The sequence below is a fragment of the Mirounga leonina genome, unplaced genomic scaffold, assembly GCF_011800145.1.
Source record: "Mirounga leonina isolate KUSES-001 unplaced genomic scaffold, KU_Mleo_1.0 Mir_114, whole genome shotgun sequence".
Lineage (NCBI taxonomy): Eukaryota > Metazoa > Chordata > Mammalia > Carnivora > Phocidae > Mirounga > Mirounga leonina.
In genome coordinates, this window is record NW_023270265.1 from 37,281,292 (window position 1) to 37,304,587 (window position 23,296).

General features: G+C 44.6%; 1 long non-coding RNA gene across 3 annotated transcripts; it reads left to right on the forward strand.

The window, feature by feature from the left end:
• The first annotated feature begins 7,080 nt into the window (after positions 1 to 7,080).
• Positions 7,081 to 21,881, forward strand: LOC118026465. Of its 3 annotated transcripts, XR_004683592.1 has the most exons (7): positions 7,081 to 7,624; positions 8,071 to 8,180; positions 9,079 to 9,238; positions 10,294 to 14,539; positions 17,009 to 17,078; positions 18,922 to 19,064; positions 19,618 to 21,881. It is a non-coding gene; the product is annotated as an uncharacterized LOC118026465 (long non-coding RNA). The 3 variants fall into 3 exon arrangements; XR_004683591.1 differs by lacking the exon at positions 7,081 to 7,624 and having other exon boundaries at positions 7,632 to 8,180; XR_004683593.1 differs by lacking the exons at positions 7,081 to 7,624; positions 10,294 to 14,539 and having other exon boundaries at positions 7,632 to 8,180.
• Positions 21,882 to 23,296: the final 1,415 nt, after the last annotated feature.

Here is a 23,296-nt window from a genome sequence, read left to right on the forward strand (position 1 = left end):
TGTGAAATGGGGATAGTTTGCTACAAAACAATCCCAGCACAAGGATTCGAGGTAGGAAATGAATTGCTCTGGGAGTGGTATCGGGACACACACACACACCATTCGAGCACAATACAACACCTCCTTCCTAGAACCCACAGAGGCCTCCTACGGGGAAGGGGAGAGTGAAGACACATCTTTAAAAAAGTTTTGTTTAACCCGACACTAAAAAGGAAGCCGACAGGCAGAGCAAAGCTAGCTGTGGGCTCAGTCTGGACCACCACCGGTTCTGCAATTAGAAAGACCGTGAGCAAGTCATCCCCTCCCTCTGGACACCGGCTTCTACATCCATCAAAGGAGAAAGGGAGAGTGTACCTGTGTAGTTTCCTCATTATTAAAATACACACATGCTCCCAGGGCTCCTGGAAAGCTCAGCTGCAGAACTGAGTAAAAAGCCCTCAGCACAGGGTCCGGCACTGGTGCGCATCAGTAAATCCTGGCTCCCATTTCAATGCTATAACTTGCCTTATTCTCCTTATTCTGGGCAATGTGCTTTGTATTCATCATCTTATTTAACTCTCACGACAAACCGATGAGGGGGGCGCTAGTCTTATTCATATTTTCCCAATGAGGACATTGAAGCCCAGAGCTTAAACAACAGGTGTTGGGTCACACAGGGTTAATTATCTTTTGTAGGGTCACATAGCTTCCCAGAAGCAGAGCTGGGAGGGAAGCTAAGGACACAGAGCCCAGAGTCTCTGCTTGCACCCCCAATTTATTCTTCTCTGGGGTGCTCACCCCCTTCTCTTTAGCTCTTAGTCCCCTTCCAGCATCATCGATCCTCAAAGATCATCATGGAGTGGTCATTGTGAGCCGAAAGCAGATTCAAAGAGCACGTCAAGGATTATTTTTTTACTTGTCAAGTGAGTCTGAAGGAAAAATTGTCCAGATAGAATAGAGGAGGAGTTTAGCCAAATTGTTTAATCAATAGGCCTTTGAAAAAGAGGGATTTTAAAATTAGAAATGTTTGCTGTAGATTTTCCGAAAAATGCATTCGGTGATAACCCCCAATTGTATGTGGCCCAGTGCCTCCAAGTTTACCCCCCAGCTGCCAGAAAAAGTTGGGGCTGAAATCCAATGATTTTTTCCTGAAAGAATTCTTTTACCTCCCCGTGTTTGTAACTTGGAGTCTCTCGAACTTTATCTGAATGTGTTTTTGTTCCTAACTTTACATGTTCCTCTTTTATTATGAGCCCCCTCAAATAGTTTTGGCCAGTTCCGGGTATACATAATAAAGCCATGGTGGGTGGGAGGATCTTTGCTCAAGTCTGAACTGCCGTCCCCCAAAGATGCAGGCATGTGGGGTCCAGGCTGTAGGACCTGGGGCCCACCCAACAGGAGTCTACTTACCTGAGAGATGGGAGAGCCTCCCGGGATGGGACTCATCCTAGGGGAAGGAACAATGGACAGTGCTGGAAAAGATGGGGTGGGCACTCAGGTGAACCTCCGATCCACCCACCAAAGCTGGGCCCGAGTCCTCAGAGGAGGGTCCACAACAGAAGAGGACGAGTGGAAATTGAATGGGTAGGACAAGATGCCGAGTTGGCACAGGCTGCTGTCCCCTTCCCTGACCCCGGTGCTGCAGATGCCACAGAGGCCAGAGCAAGGTGGATGAGACCCGCAAAGTAAGGGAAGATGGGGGAGAACTCTGAAGGAGGCCCAACTCCAGGTTGAGGAGTGGGAGCACCCCAAGCAAAAGAGGGTTGGTTCCCCAGGTGTGGGAATGCCTTTAAGGTCTGCCCTTTTCTCTTCTGCACACTGCCCAGGGCAGACCCCTGATCTCTTTGTCTCCTGTGGGAGGCACAGCGGTGCCTGGACAGTGGCTCCTGGGGGTGGCAGGTAAGCGTCAGGGTGAGCTCCAGCCTCCCGTGGAAGCTCCTCTCCAGCCGGAAACAGTCTTCTCTGTGTTCCCTGCCCTGTTCTGTGTCCCCGATGCTCCCTGTCCTGAGGGCTCTCCTCTCACACATCACTTGGACAAGAATTCCTGCCTCAGGCTCTGCTTCCGGAGAATTTGACCTAAGCCAGTGTGGCAAATGCAAACACGTGAATAAAGTGACACGAATGAGTCCTAATATATTAGTTGTAAATAAGTTAAATTCACTTATAAAAAAAATTGAGATTCCAGATCAGAGCAAAAGTAAAAACCAAACAAATGAATGAAGACCAAGGTATGGAAGTATCCATAATTAGTAAACTCAAATGAGGTGTTTATAGAACAATGCATTTTACACTAACTATATATACATCACGTTTTGAGCTCACATAGAACCCACACAAAAACTGGCATAGATTTAGCCATAAAAGAAGCCTCAAAAAATTCTAAAGAAATAAACCAGACAGTGTTTTTTGATGGTGTTAAGGAAATAAGAAACCAATATCTAAGTATTAGCTTAAAAAATTATATGATAGGTAACTAAAAAGTGGGCTATTTTATTACTCTTGGGTCAGAGAGAAAGTCATAAAGGAAGTTCTAAAATACTTAATGCTAAAAGCAAAATGAAAACACTGTATGTCAAACTTGTGTGACAGATAAAAGGAGGAACATATGGCTTTAAATACATTTGTAAAAAAAAAAAACTAAAAACAAATCAGCTAAGCTTTGGTATTTAAGCTTTTACACTTTTTAAGTGGCAGAAAAGAAATCTCAGAAAGGCATGATGGGAAGAAATAATAAATATAGGATAGAAATTAATGAAACAGAGAACAGAAAAAAAAACAGATTTTAAGACCAATAGGACCAAAAGCTAGCATTTTGAAAAGGTTAGTAAGGAGGATCAAACATCTGGCAAAATTGAGTTTTTCACTGAAATTTTGGTTGAGAGAATTGTGGATTTACATGCAATCAGAAGAATTAATGTAGAGAGAGTCTCATGTACTCTTTCCTCAGTTTCCCCAAAGGTAACATTTTGCAAAACTGGAGTACAAAGCACAGCCAGGATATTGATGCAAATACTATATACTGATTTTATTTAGAATTTCCCTATTCTACTTGTACACATTGGTGTGTGTGCATGTGTGTGTACTTAGGTCTATGCAATTTTGTTGCGTTTAGATTCATATGTCCCCCACCCCAGTCAAGACACTGAATAGTTCCTTCACCATAAGGATCTCTCATGAAAGATCAATTTTTTAAAAAAGGAGTGAAGATATAAAAAAAAATAGATACACAATGAAAGCAGATAAATACTTACAGATGCAATATAGAGTAATAAAAGTATATTATGAACAACTGTGTACCAAAAAAATCAGAAAAGTTAGGCAAAATGGATGAATTGTCAGAAAAATATAAAAAACCAAAATTGGGATGAGAAAAATAGAAGTATTGAATAGACATAATAAAGTAATAGATAAGGTGATCAAATAGCTTTCCATGTTAAGTCCCGGTATCAATTTTAGAAGTAAATTCTATTAAATTGTCAGATTAAGAGATAATCCTTACTTTACACAAATTTTGTTTCAGAAATCAGAAGGAGAGAAAGTTGTTTAACATATTTTGTGGGAGGCATATGCCTCAATGGAACACCCAGATAAAACAGTAAAAAGGTAAGAGCTAGGAAAAGATTAGCGAACCAAATTCAACTCTATAGCTAAAATAGATAATGGCAAAGTAAGCTGTATTTCAGAGTGCAAAGATAACTTCACTTCAGCAAATCTAGTATTGTAATTCACCATATTAATGTACTAAAAAGAAAAATTACATGGTTATCTCAGTATTTCCAGAATATGATTTCAATACAGTTCAACATCTAATTATGATTTTTTTTAACTGAGAAAAAAGGTAAGGTTACTTTTTAAAAATATATAATATATATACTAAATATATATATGATATGTATAATATAGTATAGTACATTCCATTCAATACAACAGTATAAGAAAAAAACAAAACATGAAAATTAAAAGAATAAAAAGAAAAACTTTCTTTGCAAATGGTAATGATCAATGGGAAAACTCTTAATACTCAGAAGTGTTCACAAGACCGCCAGATTGCCAGAATTGTCAAGAGTAGTTGACGTATGTCAGTGAAAAAAGTCATCTCTGACTTCTGCCTACAGTCCTGTTGAAGTACCAGGACAGGACTTACCATCCTAGCATAAACAACTAGAAAAAAGGATAAAATATATGAAGCAGCTGTTTTCAGGCATCTAGCAGCAGGCAACACAGGACTGTGGTCTCTGAGAAAAGGCAAGCCAATGAAGTAAACCCTACGATCCCTGCCCTTCTTCCTAGAGGAAGGTTCTAGAATACAGCACAAACAGGAGGGTCTCAAGCAGTCCATGGCTGCTTCACTGAGTTGAGAAGAAAGTGATCAGAGGCTTTGGTGAGGCTGAGGAGACAGGAATCTGTGGGCAGAGAACCAGAGAGGAAGGAGGTTAGAAGCAGAAAGAAGTCCGTGAGTTTACTAGAATGTGCACATGCGGGGCAAAACTCTACAAGGCCGGGGAAAGGACTTTCCTGTAAGTTTCCACTGTGAGGTAAACAATGTCCAGAGTTGACCCAGGGCTGGGAGACACTTGAGTTCTGACCAGCTAAAGAAGAGTCCTTTGTATATCTGGGATTTTCAGCAGTCACTGAAAGAGTCACACTGTAGTGATAAGACTAAAGTAGCCCAGAGTAAAAGTTACTATTAATCACCCCTTAAAAAAAGCATGAGAACAAGACATTCTACGATGTCGTAAAGATAGTGGGGTACTAGGGCAAAAACAGACAAATAGAGAAACAAAGGAAAGAAAATAACTTAGAAAGAGATCCATGATAAATGATTGAAAAAAAAAAGAAAGTCACCGGGATTCAGTGGAGGAAAAAAAAAATGAATTATTTAGTATATTCTGTTGGGGTAACTGGCTCGCTGGATGAATAAAATTGTGGCTCTAATTCAAACCACATTCAAAAACGAACTCAAAAAAGGCCTCGATGTAAGAGAAAAATGCTACGTATTCCATAGAAGAATATGTAAAAGAGTATCTTTTTGACGTTAGGGTGGTAAGGATTTCTTCAATTAGACACCAGAAACATAAACCACATGGCAAAGATCGGTGGACTGCATCAAAATGAAAAATATCTGTTCAAACGTGGCCACCAGAACCACGGTTAACTGATGGGAGGCAGATTGGGAGGAGATAATGAACATTGTCTAAAACCAACAAAGAAACAGACTCTAGACTACAAAACACTGCAAACGAACAAGAGAAAAACAGGAAACCCAATGGAAAGATGTGCACCGTTCCTAGGAGAGGAAGCTGAATGGCCGGTACGTTGATGGAGGACTGTTTAACCTCATCAGTCATTAGAAATAGGCAATTAAAAATAGCAATGAGGGGTGCCTGGGTGGCTCAGTTGTTAAACGTCTGCCTTCAGCTCCGGTCATGATCCCAGGGTCCTGGGATCAAACCCCGCATCGGGATCCCCTGCTCAGCGGGAAGCCCGCTTCTCCCTCTCCCACTGCCCCCGCTTGTGTTCCCTCTCCCACTGTCTCTTTCTCTGTCAAATAAATAAATAAAATCTTTAAAAAATAAAAATAAAAATAGCAATGAGATGCTGATGGGCAAAAATTGGAAAGGTCAGAAAGAAAAGACAAAATGTTAGTGAAGGTGTGGGGAATCGAAGCGTCCAATCAGCTTTCGTGCCAGCAGTCAGCACTGGGCATCATCCTCCAGAAAGACAGGGACCCAGCATCCTGGGTGAGCTCTGGGTTGCTAGCTGGGTGCCTGGGCAGGAATGGCCTGGAGCCATTTCAAATGACACACACACAAGGTGGAGCTGTAATGAGCCTCCAGGGCTGCCTGGATGCGGGCACCAGGAGAGAAAATTCAGGAGAGGGGGAGGCTACAGAATGCAATTTCTTTCCACTTAGGAATGCATAAGACAAGGTGGGAGAAATAGAGCCAGTCCAGAGGCATTGGAACACTGATACCCGCCCCTCATCTCTCATTCCTCCAAGAAGAGGGCAGGTGTGAGTGAGATCCTCAGGCCTGGCGTCTCCAGTGCTTCTGACACGCTCTGAGAGCCTGGGTAGGACCCTCCGGGCCTCAGAATCCTCATCCACATGGTGGGAAGGGGTCCTGGCCCTAGCCTACCTCACAGGCCAGGTTACATAAACACGAAGGCCTGTGATTTCAAAATGCAAGTGGTGAGCTGGACCATTAAGGAGAGTTTGCTGGGCTGCTTTGAGGTTTGACCTATTTATTTTTCTCCGGGAGTTTTTTTGAAATTCTCTTTATTAAGGTTTTTTCCTTCCTTCTTCCTTTCTTCCCTCTGACTGACGTCAGCACAAAAGCCGGCGTGGGCAGAATTTGGGCATTCAGAGATACTGCAGAATAGTCCATTCCTGGCCCCTCCTCTTCCCAGGCCCTGGTCTCTGCAAGAGTCCCATTGAACCCCAAGGACAAAGGACAAGGCTTCTCATCCTCTGTCCCCCAGAGGTCCCACTTTCTGGTCCCTCTATTCAGCAGCCCAGGCCTGGGGTCCCAAGCAGAAGCCTCAGGACCCAAGGTTTATCCTGGGCCACGTAGACCCAAGGCTTAGTCACACTGCTCCCATCTATTACTCCAAAAAAAGAACTTTGGTTCTGCAAAGTGTACCCCACAGAACATTCAGGAAGCAGGACAGACTTGAATATAGGATGAGACTCTGGCCACCAGCTTCACATCCCCTAAAATTTTCCCTACTTGGATGCCCAATGTCTCAGAATTTGCCATTAGAACTAAAATCGAACAAGGAAAACTTGAGCCCAGCCAGAAGTATTCCATTAAGTCTTACTAGTCATTTATGGCTCAGTGTGAATGAAATACTCGGAGCCTTTCCTGAGGGTCAGGTGTGAGAAAATTCTAGAACCTTCCAGAAGCCTGCCTGTAATAGGGGAACTTCTAAGAGGTGGAGAGGGCACAGGCAGTCCAGGTGAGGGTGTCAAAGACAAACCCCACCAACTCCTGACTGACCCTGGACTGGCCTGCCCAAAGACTTCCCAACCCCCCTCCCATGCGGCCTGTTTCCTGGTCCCCCACGGGCCCCGCCTCCCAGGCCAGCCCTCCTGCCCCTGCCTCTCCCTTCACTCCTTCTCTCGCTCTCTCTCTATGGATCTCCCCATCCCTTTTCCTTCTTTCTTTTTGCTTTCTGTTTTACTCTCATTTTTTCTTTTCCTTTCTCATTTTTCGTCATTCGCTTTTGCTCACATTTTTATCTTATTTATTGCCTTTTGCCTTCTCTTTCAGGTTCTCTTTCACGTTCCCTTCTTCTCCTGCACTTCACTTTCACTTTCTCCAACTTACTTTCCTCTGGGGTGCTCAGCCTGCCCTTCCAGAGCCTGGCGTCTTCCTCACTTCCCCAGGTCTTTCTGCATATCCTTCAGGGGAGGTTTTGGTTCCTGTAAATGCTACACGTCGATGAGCATATATATATATATATTTTAATCTCTTTTCCCACTTCTTTTTCTTCCCCCTTCCCTGGCCCGTGCCTCCGTCCTCTTTCCCTTTCTCCCTTCTCCCTGGGTATCCTTCTCTTCCCCGTCCCCCTTTCCTTCCAGCTGCACGAACATCTCAATTGTACCATGTCGGCAGATCCTTGCTGGCCTGACATTTTATCCTAGGTGCGTCTGCTTTAACTATCCCACTTAAAAATTAAAGCCATCTGCTCCAAACTGAAAACAGCCTCTCCCCCACCAGGGACAATAAATATTGATGACTTGAGGCATGATTGGCCTTATGATGTTTGATGACAACTGGTCTCAGTTACAGAATTTACATCATTTAATAAAAAAATGAAAAGCTCTAGCAGGGATGTTGCGTGTCAACAGACATTATTAAATGTCAAAAGAAATACATTTTCTTCAAGAGCCTGAAGCCGAAACAACGTGAGGGTGCCGGGGAGGGGTTGTGCGCGGGGAGTTTGGACAGCTCGAATTTGAAGTGCGGAATATTGTTTCTTTTTGGGTTCGCCCTCATTTGCTCCGCTTGAGTTTTCCTAGAGCCCTACTGTAGCCACCACCACTAAGCCTTTCTCAAGAAGTCCTCTTCCTTTTCATTATCTGAAAAGCTGAGCCCATTTGACATCTCTCTCCTTTCCCCACGGGAGAGCTCTCAGATGCTCCAGGGGGAGAAAGCTGGATGCACCGAGGGGCATGACGGCTGGAAGCCGGAGATGAGGTGAGAACGCTTACTTGGGTCTCTCTTTATTTTTATTGTCAGTACGAACTCAGGACTGTCTGGCTCTGAAGTTGAAAGCAAATAAACCCAGAGCTGCTATGTGAGCCTACTGTGCTTCCATTTATATCCTGATAAGCTAAATATAAATAGTGCTATTAAAGGGGTGGCTGCCCACATTTCTATGTGGGGTACACTCAGTCATTAAAAAAAAAATCGAAGGGTGGAAACAGTTACTGCTATTTTAAATGTATTTATGTGTTTTACGGAGCTGGGTTCTGACTACCTAAGATGCTTCTGGAGGCTCATGTGGGTATATTTAGAAGGATCATAAATGCTTGTGGTCTTCAGAGCGGTTTCGTGAATTAAGTCCCTAAAGGCGTTTATAATTGAAAAGGTTAACATAGCTTCTTGGAATTCCTCACCGACCTTCCTCCCCCTCCCAGTGGCTTAGGCCAGGGGAGAATCAGACTCCTTTTTAATCACAGCAGTTGTTGTGGTCTTTCAAAGAAGGTTCTGGAAAAAGAGAACAGAACTGCAATAGGAATGTAGGGATTTATGCTACTCGGTCCTGCATTTGTAAAGCAGGGTTGTTATTAATATCTACTTGATGGGGTCATTGCGGATGTCCCAGAAATGTTATTTGTGGGAGTGTCTTCACAATGGAGAAGGGACTGAGAGGTGTCTCTTCTGGAGAAAGGGTGTGTCACCAGGAGATCTCTGAACTTTGGACACTTAACAGCTGGGGACTTTGGGCAAGTCGTATACCCTCTCAGAGCCTCGAATTTATCACCTGTGAAATGAAAATGCTAATACCTACCTCTCAGGCCTTTAGTGGAAATTAGATGCCAAGTGTCTGAAACTGTTTAATAAACATGGAGTGCTGCCTTCTTTCATTCAGAAATACTTGGAACACAGCCTGTGAGCCGGGAAAGCAGCTGGAAGCTGAGGATGGGGACAGAAGTTGCCAGAGGAGCAGTTCTGACCTTGAGGGTGCCATTCTGCAGCTCTGGCCTCGGAACCTGGAGGCATTTGGAACCTGTGGGGGAACTGCAGCGAAGGTGAGGAATGTGGGAGAAAGTTCCAAAGAGGGATGTCAAAGAGCAACTGGGTCTAACTTGTCCCAGATATGGAGGGTGGGGAGTAGGGGCACTGGGGAGTGGGAAATCTGTCTGTTCTTGGCGGACGAGTCATCCAAGGCCGATGGAAGCACAGCATGTTGCTGAATGGAAACAATGATGCTGAATTTGGACAAAGGAGATATGTGGAGGTTGGAACGATGAGTCGCAAGTCCTTGGATGAGCAGAATGGCAAGCAAAATGCAAGGTTCATTAGGATTTTTATAGAGATTGCCATTGTGTTCACATCAACAAGATTTGCCCTGTTTTCTCTTTGTGTGGTTAAGGTTGGAACGAAGCTGGAATGCTCGGAAGGTCCAATGTCCAGGTTCTGACAGGTTCTCTCAGACCCAGCCCATTACCTGACAATCTTAGTCACCTGAGTTGGGGGGTGGGCAGTTGGCAGGATTCTCGCCAAAATGTCTTTCTTGTGATTTGTCCAGCAACTCCTTCCCTCAGCCAAACCAGAAAAACCACTGAATCTGAGGTATTTGGCGTGGGTAGATGGTGTTCTGGATCCTTTAAGGGCAAATGGCTATAAAATGAAATGATCCCCTTAAAAGCTCACTTCGTCCTTGAAGTGTGTGTGTGTGTGTGTGTGTGAGCGTGTGTAGGGGAGGAGGTCCTGTAAGGCTCTCACTTTTTCCAAATGAACTTCCCCAACTTCATTAGGAGCAAGTGCAAACAGATGGGGAGGGCGTATTTCCTAATAGCAACAGCCTCTTCACCACTGACCACCATGAGAAAAACAGCACTCCCCCTCCCCCCCCACTTCTGGAAGTTGTCCCTTTAAGAGAGATAGGAAAGCTGGAGTTGTTTGCCTCCAAGGAATTTAAGAGAATCAACATGTTTTCCTTTCCTGGTTGCTCCTGTGGTTGGATTTGCTTAAAATTTTTCACTTCTTAAAGTAACCTCAGTTTGTTACAGTGGATTTTTTTTTTTTGGCTTTTGTTTTGTTTTTCTCCCCCTTGTTTTTGTTTTGTTTTGTTTTGAGGTAGAGAAGACCAGCTCCAGGAAAAGAAAAAAAAAGAAGAAAGAAAGAAACTTCCAGTTGTCAGAATCAGAATGCATATCAGTTATGCTGGAGACAATGAAAACATCAAAAAGCACATACAAGCCATAAAAAATTCAGGTCCTCGGAAGCAATGTGGGACACGCTTGGTTGCGCTCCTCATTTGCATGTCAGTACCCACAATGCTCTGCAAGCTCCCAGATCTTTCTGAGCAACCCCAGTGTCTGAGCTCTAGGGAACAAAGTGAAAGGTTGGGGCGTGTGCTTGTGGGTGAGAGAGGGACTTTGGTATCGGCGGGAAAGGCAAGGCGGGCGTGGGGAGAGAACGGCTCCCACCGTGGTGATTCGCAGCCAGCCCTTTAGGGCTTAATCTCAGGCTTGGGAGCCGTACCTTGAGTTTTATTTTTTGGTTTGTTTTTTGGGGGGTTTTTTGTTTTTGCCTTCCTCTTCTTCCCTTTGCCCAGATACGCTGTGATGGTGAAGGCACGCTGTGCAGCCTTTAGAAGCCCTGACTGATGGGGTTGCTACAGCACTTGCCTGGAATTGGAGATTTTTGTGCAGTGTGTGTCTTCGGATGCTGGCCCTCATTCCAAGACATGTTGGCCTCTTCGGCATTTGGGCTCCCATGGACAGCCCTCGCTTGGTCAGTGCAGAAACACAGAGGTGCCACCGTGACCCGCTGCTGGGGACCAACGGGGCACCCTCTGACTTCACTCTTCCCTCCCACGCACGACACTCTTCTCTGCAAACCTTGGTCCCCAGGACCCCCACAGAGCCATCGTCTGGACATTGCAAATTCCAGGGGCAGATTGGGAATACAGGCCCCAAACTAAAAGTCGGTAGAGGCAGGGCCATAAACTTGGCCCCTGACTAGGTGTCCTCCGCCTCCTGGGTGGTCTAGGGTGTGTTGCTCGTTCCCCACCATGTCTCCTTTCCTTCCCAAGCCTGTCCTGTCCTGGGAGGACCTACAGGGCATCTGTGACTAAGACACCTGTGATTTTTAATGTGGCCAACCATTCTGGGACCTGACAAAATACGTAAAAAAGAAAAGTGAAGCTCAATCTTTGAGGCTTCCATCTGGAAGGTTTTTGTCTGGGCTTGTCCTTTGATTTTTGAGCATCACTTTTCTCAGAGCTGCAAAGGAGTTCTTAGGCTAGATTAACTTAGCGGTAGGAAGATACGGGCGGAGGAGTGAACGTGGATACATGCGGGCTCTCAACCCACCCCCTGACAACTCCAAGCGTCAGAGGTAAGATAAAAGCCAGCCCCCACCTAGAATCGAGAAGCTGCTCCGGAAGCTGGACCCAGCAGAAGGGTTGGTCTGCTTCAGCCTGTACACAGTGCTATAAAGTATGTTCCAACAGTTGGCAACAATTGAAAATCGGGAGCTTTTATAGCTTTTCTTAAAACATCTGCAGATCTGACCACCCTAGGCCTCCATTTCTTCATAGTCACCAGGAGACAGCGGCTCCTGAGGGTGGTGGAGGCTCTCCTCTCCTGCAGGGCCTGCCTTCTCTGGCCCACCCAAGTCCTCCACCTACGTGTAATCCAGTCTGGCTTTTGCAGGCCCAGCCTTGGCCAGACTCATGCTCTGAATCCCTGAGTTTTCCCACTTTGTTACCAGTCACATCGGCATAAGGATAACCCAGCCCCAGCCCCCGCGCCCCCCACCCCAGCTCTGACAGCTTTTCCTAGTGGGCATCCAGGGGAAGCAGGACCAAGGGCCTTGACTTATAAACACCCCCGGCTTTTTATCCCAATCCCCAAACATGCTCTGCTTCAGCAAATGTGTTTTTCACCTGCTACAGCCCCAGGAATCTGCCCCGGCCTCTGTGTCCTCCTGGCAGGCATATTTCCCTTCACTTCTGATGCCTAACGTAGTCTGAGGTGAGGGGTGGGTTGCAAGGTTTGGATTTTTCAAAATTCTTTCCCAGGTTTGTTGTGTCTAATTTGGGCTGCAAATGGTTTTTGGTGTCAACGGCTAACCACTGTTTGGTCTGAACATTCAGCTCTGTTGAATTTAGATGGCGGTGAAAGCCCAGTTTCCCCAAATACAGTCTAAATACATTTACACATTTATTCCCACATGTGTCTTTATGTTTCTGCCTGTCTCACCACACCTCAGACATATCCGTGGATGGGAGCGTCCCGGGAAGAAAATGGGCAGGTAACTTGACCCTCTACTGTAAACTTCATGAAAAAAAAAAAAAATCAGCAAGTGGACCCAATCAGATGATGAGTGATAAAGATGCTTCTGAGCAAGGGCATTCCACTGAGAGCTCGGACTGGAATTTGGTTGTTTCCTTACAATCTAAAAGATAAATAATATCACTAGAGAGAAGAAGGAGAAATAAAGTAAGGGAGTTGAGAAAAATAAGTAAAAAGGTACACCCCCCCAAAAAAAAGTCTGTGATTCTTTATCGACATCAGAGCCTTAAATATGTTTAATGCTCACCAAGTTACAAGACAGTTAAAATAACAGGTGATGCTAGGTGTTAATAATACTGATGGTGACAGTTAACATTTATTGAGAGCTCACAATGCTCTAGGAACAGGGCTGAGGGTTATTACACACTTACTCCTTTAATCCTTATAACAACGCTGTAAGGTCGATATATTATCCCCAAGGAAACTGACACTTAGCGTGGTTAAGTAATTTGTCCAAAGTCCAAGAAGTCGAAAGGGATGGAGCAGGTATTCAAACTACATTGCCCTCCAGCATAACGTGGGCCTGGGCGGCAAGACTGATGCTCCCCTCACCAGCTGGCTAGAGTAAGGACCTGGCAGATGGCCTGCCTCTGTCATGACTGGCTTGGGAGCTGGCACTCAGGTGAGCCCAGGAAGGCTGGAGAGAGACAAATGGTGTATTTGGCCCACAATTCCTTTCCTAAAAAAAGACCCCAGGGATGTACCACGGGAGACCCACTGGCTGGTCTCTGATGAAACCCGCCATCTTTAGAGATTATCCCGCTCTAGACACATTGACAGAATGGGCCACAGCCTGGCTGATTTGACGGTTTCCTCACCCTGAATACATGTGACCTGTTGGAGGATGCACGGTGTGCTCATTGCCTAAGGGTGCCTGTCGGTCTCAATGAGGTGATGCCTGATATGAGGCCAGGATGGAGAGGCAGAGCCAGAACAGAGAGCAAGTTCCATCTTCCTCTGCATCATATCTGAAGATGGTGATGAGGATGGAATGGGGGTCTGAGCTCCAAAGTGCGTGGCTGGGAAAGAGGCAGGGCATCATCAGTGAACCTTGAGTCTGAAGTGGGCAGCCCTTTATATGATGATTTTCAGAGATGGGCAGATGCTTAAGCAGCCTGGTCTGGGCTGAAAACTCAGCTTTCATGTACCCCTACCCAGAGACCTTGAGCACCTAAGGGGGAGGCATTGTGCCAAGGATTATGGGTGATAGTAAGAAGAACAAAGGAGGTTCTTTGCCTTCTCTGCTTACATAATTCCTCTGTTGCAAGGCAGCTCGAACGAAGATTCCAAGCTCAGTGGAACAGAGCAACTCATGCTAATGGGGAAAAGGGGAAGTGTGTCACAGGGTCAGAGACCATGCCTACAACACCCTTCCATTCCCCAGCGGGGACTGGGGAGTTGGGCATTAAGTAAATGTCTGTTGATGAACGACTGCTTCAGTCGATGATTGAATTTCTCTAGGGCTCTTGGAAATGTCTGTGGGAAAGGTAGAAAGGTAAGTTGTACCTGTCAAAATTAGACTTGCTGCTAGTAACCAACACCCCAGTTAGCAGTTGTGATAGAAATTTAAGGTTTATTTTTCTGTCATATAACATGAAGTGTAGAGGTTGGTAATCCCATGGCGGTATGACAGCTTCATAGTCATGAGGGACTCAACCTCTTTTAATCTTTCTGTTCTTCCATGTTAAGTTCATGAATTCCTCTCCTAAAATCACCTCATGGTAACAACATGGCTGCTGGAACTCCGTTTATCACATCCACGTTTCAGGCTGAAGAAAGAGAAAGAGGAGAAGCGCAGCCTTCTCAGAAGCCTCAATTGACTTCCACTGACATTTCATTGGCCACTTATAGGTGCAACGGAGACTAGGAAACATGTTCTTTTATCTGGGCATATTTCAATCTGAGTAAAATGATGCTTTTAGTAAAGAAGAAGGGAAGAATGGATAGTGGGCAGATAACTGCAGACTCTGCCTTGTAAGATTCAGCCTTCTGTATGGAGAGGAGGAAGGAAAGGAACTCACCAAGGTAATCCCTGTCTCACTCCTGTCCTTTGAGATGCACAGCTTTGAGACATTCTTTATTGCGGCCTGATGATGTGGCAAATACAATATGTGGGTGCCTGGGGCGCATAATTAGTTCCTTCACTATTCAAATCCTACTGTTAAGGGCCTGGTTAATTGCATTGACTTCTCCTTCATTATTTTCAGCTGTGTAAAGTGCCTCTAAGACGGCTCGGATTCTATTTCCTAATGAAGCTTCTGGTGAAAAATGGAATTTGACAGATATGTGGACAGAAATGCCCTGCAGTAGCTGACAGAGCTGGACGTGTTAGCCAGGCATGCAGATGGACAGATAGGCAGATAAAGCCTTTAGTAAATACCAAGTATTACTTAACAGCAAACTTACTGCCTCTCACTGACTCGAACAGGCTCTTACAGGATATTTAATGACTTCCGCTAAACAGAATACTAGAGTTTCTCACTTTTTTTAGGGCTGCAAAAATTAAAGCTACCGTGTAAGACAAATGCCAAATTTCCACTCTCCTGTGTGTTCAGCTTTCTTAGCTTTTTCCCTCAATGAAAACCAAATAGACACCCTTGGTTTTTCCAAGATGGCAATCCAACAACCTATGTGTTCTCAGGTAAGGGCTCCCTCGACACAGAGAGCATAATGGAGCTGGATGTTTTCCAGTTTTCTTTAGCCCCGGGCTTGGGAAGCTGTGCATTGAGGTTTTTGAAGAGGGAGGCAAGAATGTGAAATGGAAGTCCTTGGCCTTCTGCCCATTGTTAGCCTTGGAGGATCGCTGAAGGGGTGGACCACCTCCTGGTGAAACCATCAGCTTCTATCAGACATGGTAGAAATGACCAGTCCTTCAAGGAGGTTGAGATTATCCAAAATCCCAAACCTCACCAATATTCCAATATCTGGAAAAAGACTCATCAAAAGGAGAGAATAAATTCTTTGTATCATTCATACTGGTAATTACTTACAAATATCTTCCTTTCTAGGAGTGAATAAGTCTTCCTTGTTCTCTATTAGCTTTTTTTCCCAGAACATAAATAGTGCTCAGTAAGTATTAAGTTTAATGGCTGTATAGATAACACCCCCTAATTTATTTCAGGAACAATGTCTGTCTTGGCTTTTTCCATCCCCTTTGTTGGCAGGCTTTTGACATATTTTTTCCTGGGCATTTTCTTTGTTAGTTTTTAGTGATTGAGATTATATTGCATATACTCAACACTGTGTACAATGTAATACACAATATAATATAATGTAATAGGCAACTGTGTACAATGCTCTAGTATTCTGTTTAGCAGAAGTCATTAATGCTAACCATTGTAGCACAAACATATTCCTATGTGTGTTCATATAGGCTAAGCTGCTGTAATAAGGAGACCCCAAAATACAGAGGCAAAAATAAAGTAGTATTTATTTATCTCTCATGTAATAGTCTAAAGATAGGCTAGGGCAGGTGGGCAGTTCTGCTCCACAAGGCAATCCAGGGAACAGGCTGGAGGAGTACTCTCTTTAACACATGGTCTCCATACCTTGATTCCATATGGCTCCTCCAGTTTTCATCACTTCAAAGCCAGGGAGAAGAGGGAAAGAGAGAGTGGAGGACAAACAGATTCCTCATAAAAATATAATCCAGAAGGTTCACGTTTTATGTGGGCTTACATCTTATTGGTCGAAACCTAGAACATGGCCATACCTAGCTGCACGGGAGGCTGGAAATTGTGGTCTCTCGCTGGACAATCATATGTTGCATCAGTGTTTCCCAGGGGATATTAATCTTCAGGGTTTACAAATGAGAAGTTGGAATTCCTGGGAATTCTTGGAACTTCCTGAAATCTTAAGTTAGTCTTAAAAGAACTCCAACATTGTTCATACTCTTTTCTCATTCTATGAATTTCTAACAATATTGGTTCAATAAATTAGACATACTAAATTTGGTGAATTTACAAGAATGATAGCATGTAGTAAATAATCAAATGTTGGAAAATATCAGTGAACATTATTGGGTAATAGCCAAATAATGTGACATTTAGATCTAGCAAAGTTAAAGCCCTGTGCAGAATTACATGTCAAAATTACTTGTTATTTCTGAGATTATCATTAATAGGATGTATATATATCAGATTATCATTAATAGGATATATATATACATGTATATAAATTTAATATTTGTTTTATTTGCAAGAATGACTTGCCATTCACAGCAGTCAGGGTCATGAACACACACTTGTAATGAGATAAGAGCTACAAACAAGATTGACTGAGTAGATCATGATCACTTCTCTCCTATGTACGCTGATCCTGGTTCCTGGAAATGTCAATCTTAACCTGCCCGTGTTTTCTGCTCTTGCTTTTGAGTTAACATTGATGGATTCAAACCAGCAATGTCTCTCTGTTGATTGTTAAGCTTTGATTCTTGCAGGAAAATTACAATACTTTTTTTCATGGTCCTAATTTCTTCACTAATTTTTCTTTCAGGATTTTGAACAACACAAAAATTTCCCAAGAAATGCTGGAAAGGAATCCTCACATGGAAGCCTTAGTCAGGGTGAGAACGGTGGGGTGGGGGGTGGGGGTTGGAGGGGACTCCCCCAACTCCCCCAGGACTCCCCCTGGGAGATATCCCTGCTCAGGACCAGCTACATAATTTCTGGGCTCAGTGCAAAATGAAAATGTGGCGCCTCCTTTTCAAAAATTACTAAGAATTTCTGGATAGTAGCCATGGAGTATTAAACCAAGTATGGGCATCAAGGATGGGACCCTGTTTAATAGCTCAGGTCCCACACCCATGAAGCTGCCCCTGCCTCTGCTATATCACATCATTTAAAAATCTTCATTAATCTCATTTTAACTGGCTGCATAGTATTCCATTGTATGGCTTTACCGTGATTTATATAACTATTTCTGTATTCTCAGAAATTCTGGTGACTTTTAACTCAGCCTTCTTTTCCACCAATTTTACTTATCCTATCTTGGGATTGGTTTGGTCTCAGGAAATGTGTGGAAATGTTTGGTTTTCTGCCTAAGATGTGGAGCTTTAGTTCTGACACTCCTTAGGGGCTGCAGACCCCAGTTGAGGAGTGATCTGTTACCCACAGGGTTTAAGTCTGAACCAAAGCCAAACGGGCAGAAACCAGACCGGATGGGAACCCCGCACGGGAGGCATCCTGGTGGTGAGCAACATCAACAGGCAGATCAAGCCAAGGCTGGGTGAAAAGACAGAACAGAGTCAAGACAAACATGGGCCTGGCCTCAGTGAGAGGACCAGGGATGAGCTCCATGGGGGGTGTTGTTCAGCCAAGAGCAGCGGTTGCCCTTTTGCTTGGGGCTGTCTAGCTCTTCTCGAGTTCTTCCCCAGTCCATGTATCCCTGAGCTGGTCTCCTGGACTCTAGAGAGCTGTCTCTGTCCATGTTGGATGGCTCTTTCTCTCCTATAAACTCTGGGCAGGCTGGGAGCTCAGTTTTTAGGGGCTTGGAGAGGAGGGGGTGGGCTGGATGACCACTCTCTGGGACTCCAGAATCCCCTGCAGGCCTCTGTGTGATCGTCAGCCTGAGATGTTACGTTCACAGCAGATAAACATGTCCTTCTTGGCTGACACAGTTAGCAGGAACGGGCCAATGCTACACAGCAGGAAGCACAACAGTGAAGGGTGGGAGAAGCATGGGACTAGTTATCCCTGGGGGCCAAAGGCATCTCTGACCCTTTCATTTATAACCAAAATGATCTTAGGTGACCCACAGCCATTCTGTGCCTCTGTTCCCCATCTGTAAAGTGGGGCCAATAGGGATCCCACAGTTTTAGGGATCAACACACTTTTTCTGTAATGAGACATATAGTAAAAATTTTAGACTTTGTGGAGCATAGTGTTTTGTTTTGTTTTTATTTTTTTGTTTTAGTAACATTTTTAACCTCTCTTGAAACTTTGACGTGTTTAATACAGTGTTGTTAACTATAGCCACAGTGCTTTACCTAATATCTGCAGAATATACTCATCTCATAACTCAGCATTTATACCCTTTGGCCAGCATCTCCCCATGCACCCCAACGCCGAACCCCTGGCCAACACCATTCTATTCTCTATTTCTGAGTTCAACCTTTTTAGATTCCACTGCTAGGTGAGAACATGCAGTGTTTGTCAGACTTACTTAGCGTAGCCTAATGCCCTCAGAGTCTGTCCATGTTGTCACAACTGGTAGGATTTCCTTCTTATTCATGGCCTAATTTCTTTTATTTTTTGAATCAAAATATGTTTGTCCTATAACATGGTGTATGCTTGAAGTATACAGTATGTTGATCGTGTAAATTTGATACACTTATACATTATAATATGATTTCATTACAGTGTTAGCGTCTATCACTTCACATAATTATCATTTCGCTTTTGTGGCAGGAATAATTAAGAGTTTGGTTATTATAATACCACAACATTGGCTCCGTTCAATATCCTGTGCATTAGATCTCCGGGATTATTTACCGACTGGTTTCAAGCTTGTACCTTCAACCATTTCTCCTATTCCACGCACCGAGCCTCTGGTAACCACCACTTTGCTCTTTGTCTTCATGAGTGTGGCTTTTATAGATTCCACACAAAAGTAAAATCCAGTATTTGTCCTTTTTTGGGTCTGCCTTGTCTCACAGAGCATAATGGCCTCAAGGTCCATACACGTTGCTACAAATGTCATGAGTCTCTTCTGTATCTCATGCCTAAATACTATGCCCTTGTGTGTATATATACCACATCTTCTTTATCCATCTGACGATGGGCGCTTAGGGTTGTTTCCATATCTTGGCTATTGTGAATAAGGCTGCCGTGAACATGGGAGGGCAGACATCTCTTCAATACAGGGCGTAGGGTGTTTGTCCCAAGCACCCCTCTCTGCTGCTGGGGGGTGAAAGTAGTGCAGGTGGCACCTAAATGAACGGCAGTCCCTATGAGCCAGTAACATTGTATTTACAAAAGCTGGTGGTGACCATAGTGTGCCGACACTGACCCATATCACAGGACCGGTGTGACAATGAATTGAAATAGGGTGTGGAAAGCACTTGCTACAGACCCCTTCATAATGAGAGCCTCTCCCCTGTGCAGCAGGGACAGCCGGATAGGAGCAGCTGGGAGAGCCATTCCCAGCTTCTCAGCTTCGAGATCTGGCCCCTGACTTCTTAGCAAGATACTGAGAGGGTCCTCCTCATCTACTTTTCCTTCCTGAGAGCCAAACTGCCGAAAGGAGGCATCTTAACATTCTTCTAAGCAGACATCATGGCCTACTTCTGCTCTGCATTAGTCCCTCTCCGGGACCGTCGTTGAAGATGAATGCTTTCTAAGATGCGCGTGTAGACATGGGCTGCCACCACGAGAAGAGTCTTCGAGAATGTCCCCCTCTCTTCATTTCCATATTGCACGTTCTTAAAAGCACATCCCTCCTCTTCGATGTTGTTGGCTTGGTCATCCATGGAGAGCACTTGGGGAGGAATTCTCTTGAGCCCGAGACCCCTGGGTGAGCTGCAAAGGTTGGAAGTAGCTCAGAACAATGGTATCTCCGGGACTGAAACAGAATCGACGCCCACACTTTCTTTTACCACGGAATCTCCAAAAGAGGATGTGACAATGGAGATTCTGAATCTAGTCTGGGGTGAGACCTAGGAGTCTGTCATTAAATAATAATTTTAATAATGATAATAACAATAATTTAAATAAAAGTTCCCCCAGGGTGAGTCTGCTGCTCAGCCAGGTAGCTGCTTAGCTCTTGGCCATTCTCCTGGCTGTGGTTAATTCCCCCTTGCTATTCCATAACCCCACTCTTCCAAAACCCCAAGCCCTAGAGCTGCCTGATTGCCTCTTTTCTCTGTGCACTCGCTGTGTTCGCCAAAAGGTAGAGGGCTTCACAGACGCGTTCGTCCCTGCAGCGGAGGCTCCGCGCTCCAAGAAGGAAATGATTTCACACTGGATCGGCCAGCCGGGAAGGCTGGAGTTGTGGGCTCAGCCAGAGGACTCCAGAGAGCTTCGGGCCGGGAGGGCTCCAGTGTTTCCAAGTCAACGCCGAAGGCTCATATACTGGTGGATGGGCAAGTCATTGATTTTTCTTGAGAATGATAACTCGAGTGTATTTGTTCAGTGTTTTTCAGAAACAAAGGCTTGTCTGATTTTATTTTCATTTCATTTCATTTTGTTTTTTTGTTTGTTCTGAGAGGAAAAAGCTTGAGCAACTAAAGCAAAATCTTGGTGTTTTATTATTCAGTGGCCCCAGGGGCCAAGTTTGGTCGCATCCTTCTATCAAATACATTGATTTTTCAACAGATATTTCATGAACATCTACTGTATATCGTGCTGGGCACTGGAGGGCTCTGGGAGAAGCCTGAGACGGGGCAGTTTCTGAGTTGGCTGTCCTGCCCCTGGCATCCACAGTCCACCAACCCCCTGCCACGCCCCGAGGGGCTTCTCCGTCCTAATTGCAGTACCACAACAAGGAACCAATCCCAGACAAAAGGATTTTAAGGGAACTTGGACCAGCTGTTCAGTAAATTAGGTGTGTTGCTGGCCTTGCTCGGCCGTTTCCTGTACCCCATCCTTGCCTTATTCCCAGTAAGCAAGTCTTCCTTCCTTTTATTGACTGCCTGCTGTGGAATATGGTGCTTAGTGCTTTACACCTGCTATCCGGTTTGCCCTTCCCGTACCCATAGCAGGCAAAGAGCATGATGCTTACATGACAGATGAGGAAGCTGCGGCTGCAGAGAGATTATTGGCCTGGGCTTTGATGCCAGGTTGTCAGACATCAAACTAGCGCTCTTTACCCCTGTCCCAGACGAGCTCCTACCTTGTGCTGTAGCTTCTGTGAGTGCATTTAGTTACGTTCCCCGGTAGAGCTCATCTGCACTTTTCGGCCCTCAACCCTCGTCTCTCAAAACCAAGTGTCTCTTCACTATCCTGCATTTCATGGGGAAATGGGACATTCATATCTAAAAGGATCAGCTGTACTAGAAAATCACTCCTGTTCCTCCAGGTTGTCTGTTGCTGGGGAATCACTAAATATCTCTAAATCAGTCGTTCTCAAAATATGGTCCCTCCACTAGCAGCAACAGCATCACCTGGGAACCCAGAAATGCATATTCTCAGGCCCCACTGGGACCTACTGAATCAGAACCTCTTAGGACAGGCTCAGGTATCATGTTTTAACTTCTCCAGGGAGCTCTGATGCGCACTGATGTTTGAGAACCGCTGGCCTAGATTTGATGCCTCAGAGCCAGTAATCGTATCTACAGCAGATGGGGGCCGTATGAGGCATGGCGGCAAAGCCAAAAAGGGAAATCGGAGGGGCTGGCCCTTCAGTATTCAAAAACTTGGAAACATTGTATATTCTGTTGCTATCTTGGAAATTCATAAAGATACAGGCCACCAGCATATTCAAGACCAGGTCCTCCTGCAATAAAAGCCGTGTTTAAATTTACTTAAACAGCCTTTCCTAAATTCATTTAAATTTAAATCATGGCCCTTGTCTTTTGCAAAAGATCTGTTGACATCCCAAGGAACTAGGAATGAACACACTTTGGGAAGGGTGGATGTGATCATCATGATCATGATCCCAGAGTGTATATGACCCTCCCTTTGAGCATGTTTATCAGAATTAAATATCCAAAATCCCTATCAGAAATTCAGGAACATCAAGAAGACTTGTTTTGAAAATCATTTTTGGATCCATATAGACACCATGTTGCAAGACTCCAGAAGACAGCTCTGTGAGTGGAGCCCCCTGGCATTGTACAATGCTGCAGCCTGGACCTATAGCCAAAGACTGAATTAACAAAAGGCTTAGAGAACTAAAATGTTTCCATCTACCAGAAATAACTGAGAATTGAGATGTCTGGGGGGAGTCTAGGGAGAGGACTTTCAAGATATTTAACTCTTTTAAACTGTATGGAAAATATTTCAGGATGAACTTTGTCAAGTGTAACTCTTGCAGTAAGTGAAATGACATTGAATATGGTCATATTTCTGCTCTTTTAAGCCTGGCTCACTGTACGCTTTCAAAGCATTTGACAAGAATAGTTTGTATTTAGGTACCATCTTTCATTCCCAAGCTTCAAGAGTCTACTAGAGACACAACTGGCCAGAAAATTCCCAACATGGAGGTCCCCTTCCCCTACTGGGATGGTAACATTCTAGCAAAAGCAGGAAGTTTGCGGACAAGGAAGTCACTCGCTGACTATGGAAGACGGGAGAGGGTATCAGAGCTCATCAGCATACAGAGGAACCAGCCCGGACAACATGACTGTGGGCTTCCTATTTCAGTGAATTAACTTAAGAGAAAGAAGAGGATAGTTATTTCTTGTTCTCTTTGTGGTGCCCTAAGAACTTCACATTGAATCGGGAGATGCTTGCCTCCCTCCCGGGCCCCAGTCATGCCTGAGAAGTGCCCCAAATTACTTCGCATGAGATGCTGGTTCCAGATTCAGCAGGGAACCAGCAATGCTAGGCATACTTGAAAGTCCAGCATAGGGAGGTGGTGAAAAGGGCTAGCTTTGAGTTTCCCCTCTGCTTGGCAGGTGATTTCTTTCTCCCTTATTTTCAAATAAAGTTTATGATTTTCTCCCTTATACATTCTTATTACAGGAAATTTGGTGAAAATAGAAATGTACGAAGCAAAGAAACTCCCATCATCTGAAGAGAATCCCTATCAGCAATTTAGTATACTTCCCTCCAGTCTTTTTTCTATGCATTTTTTAACAACGGAATTAAGATCGCATGTGGAGTATTAAAGTACAAGCTAGGC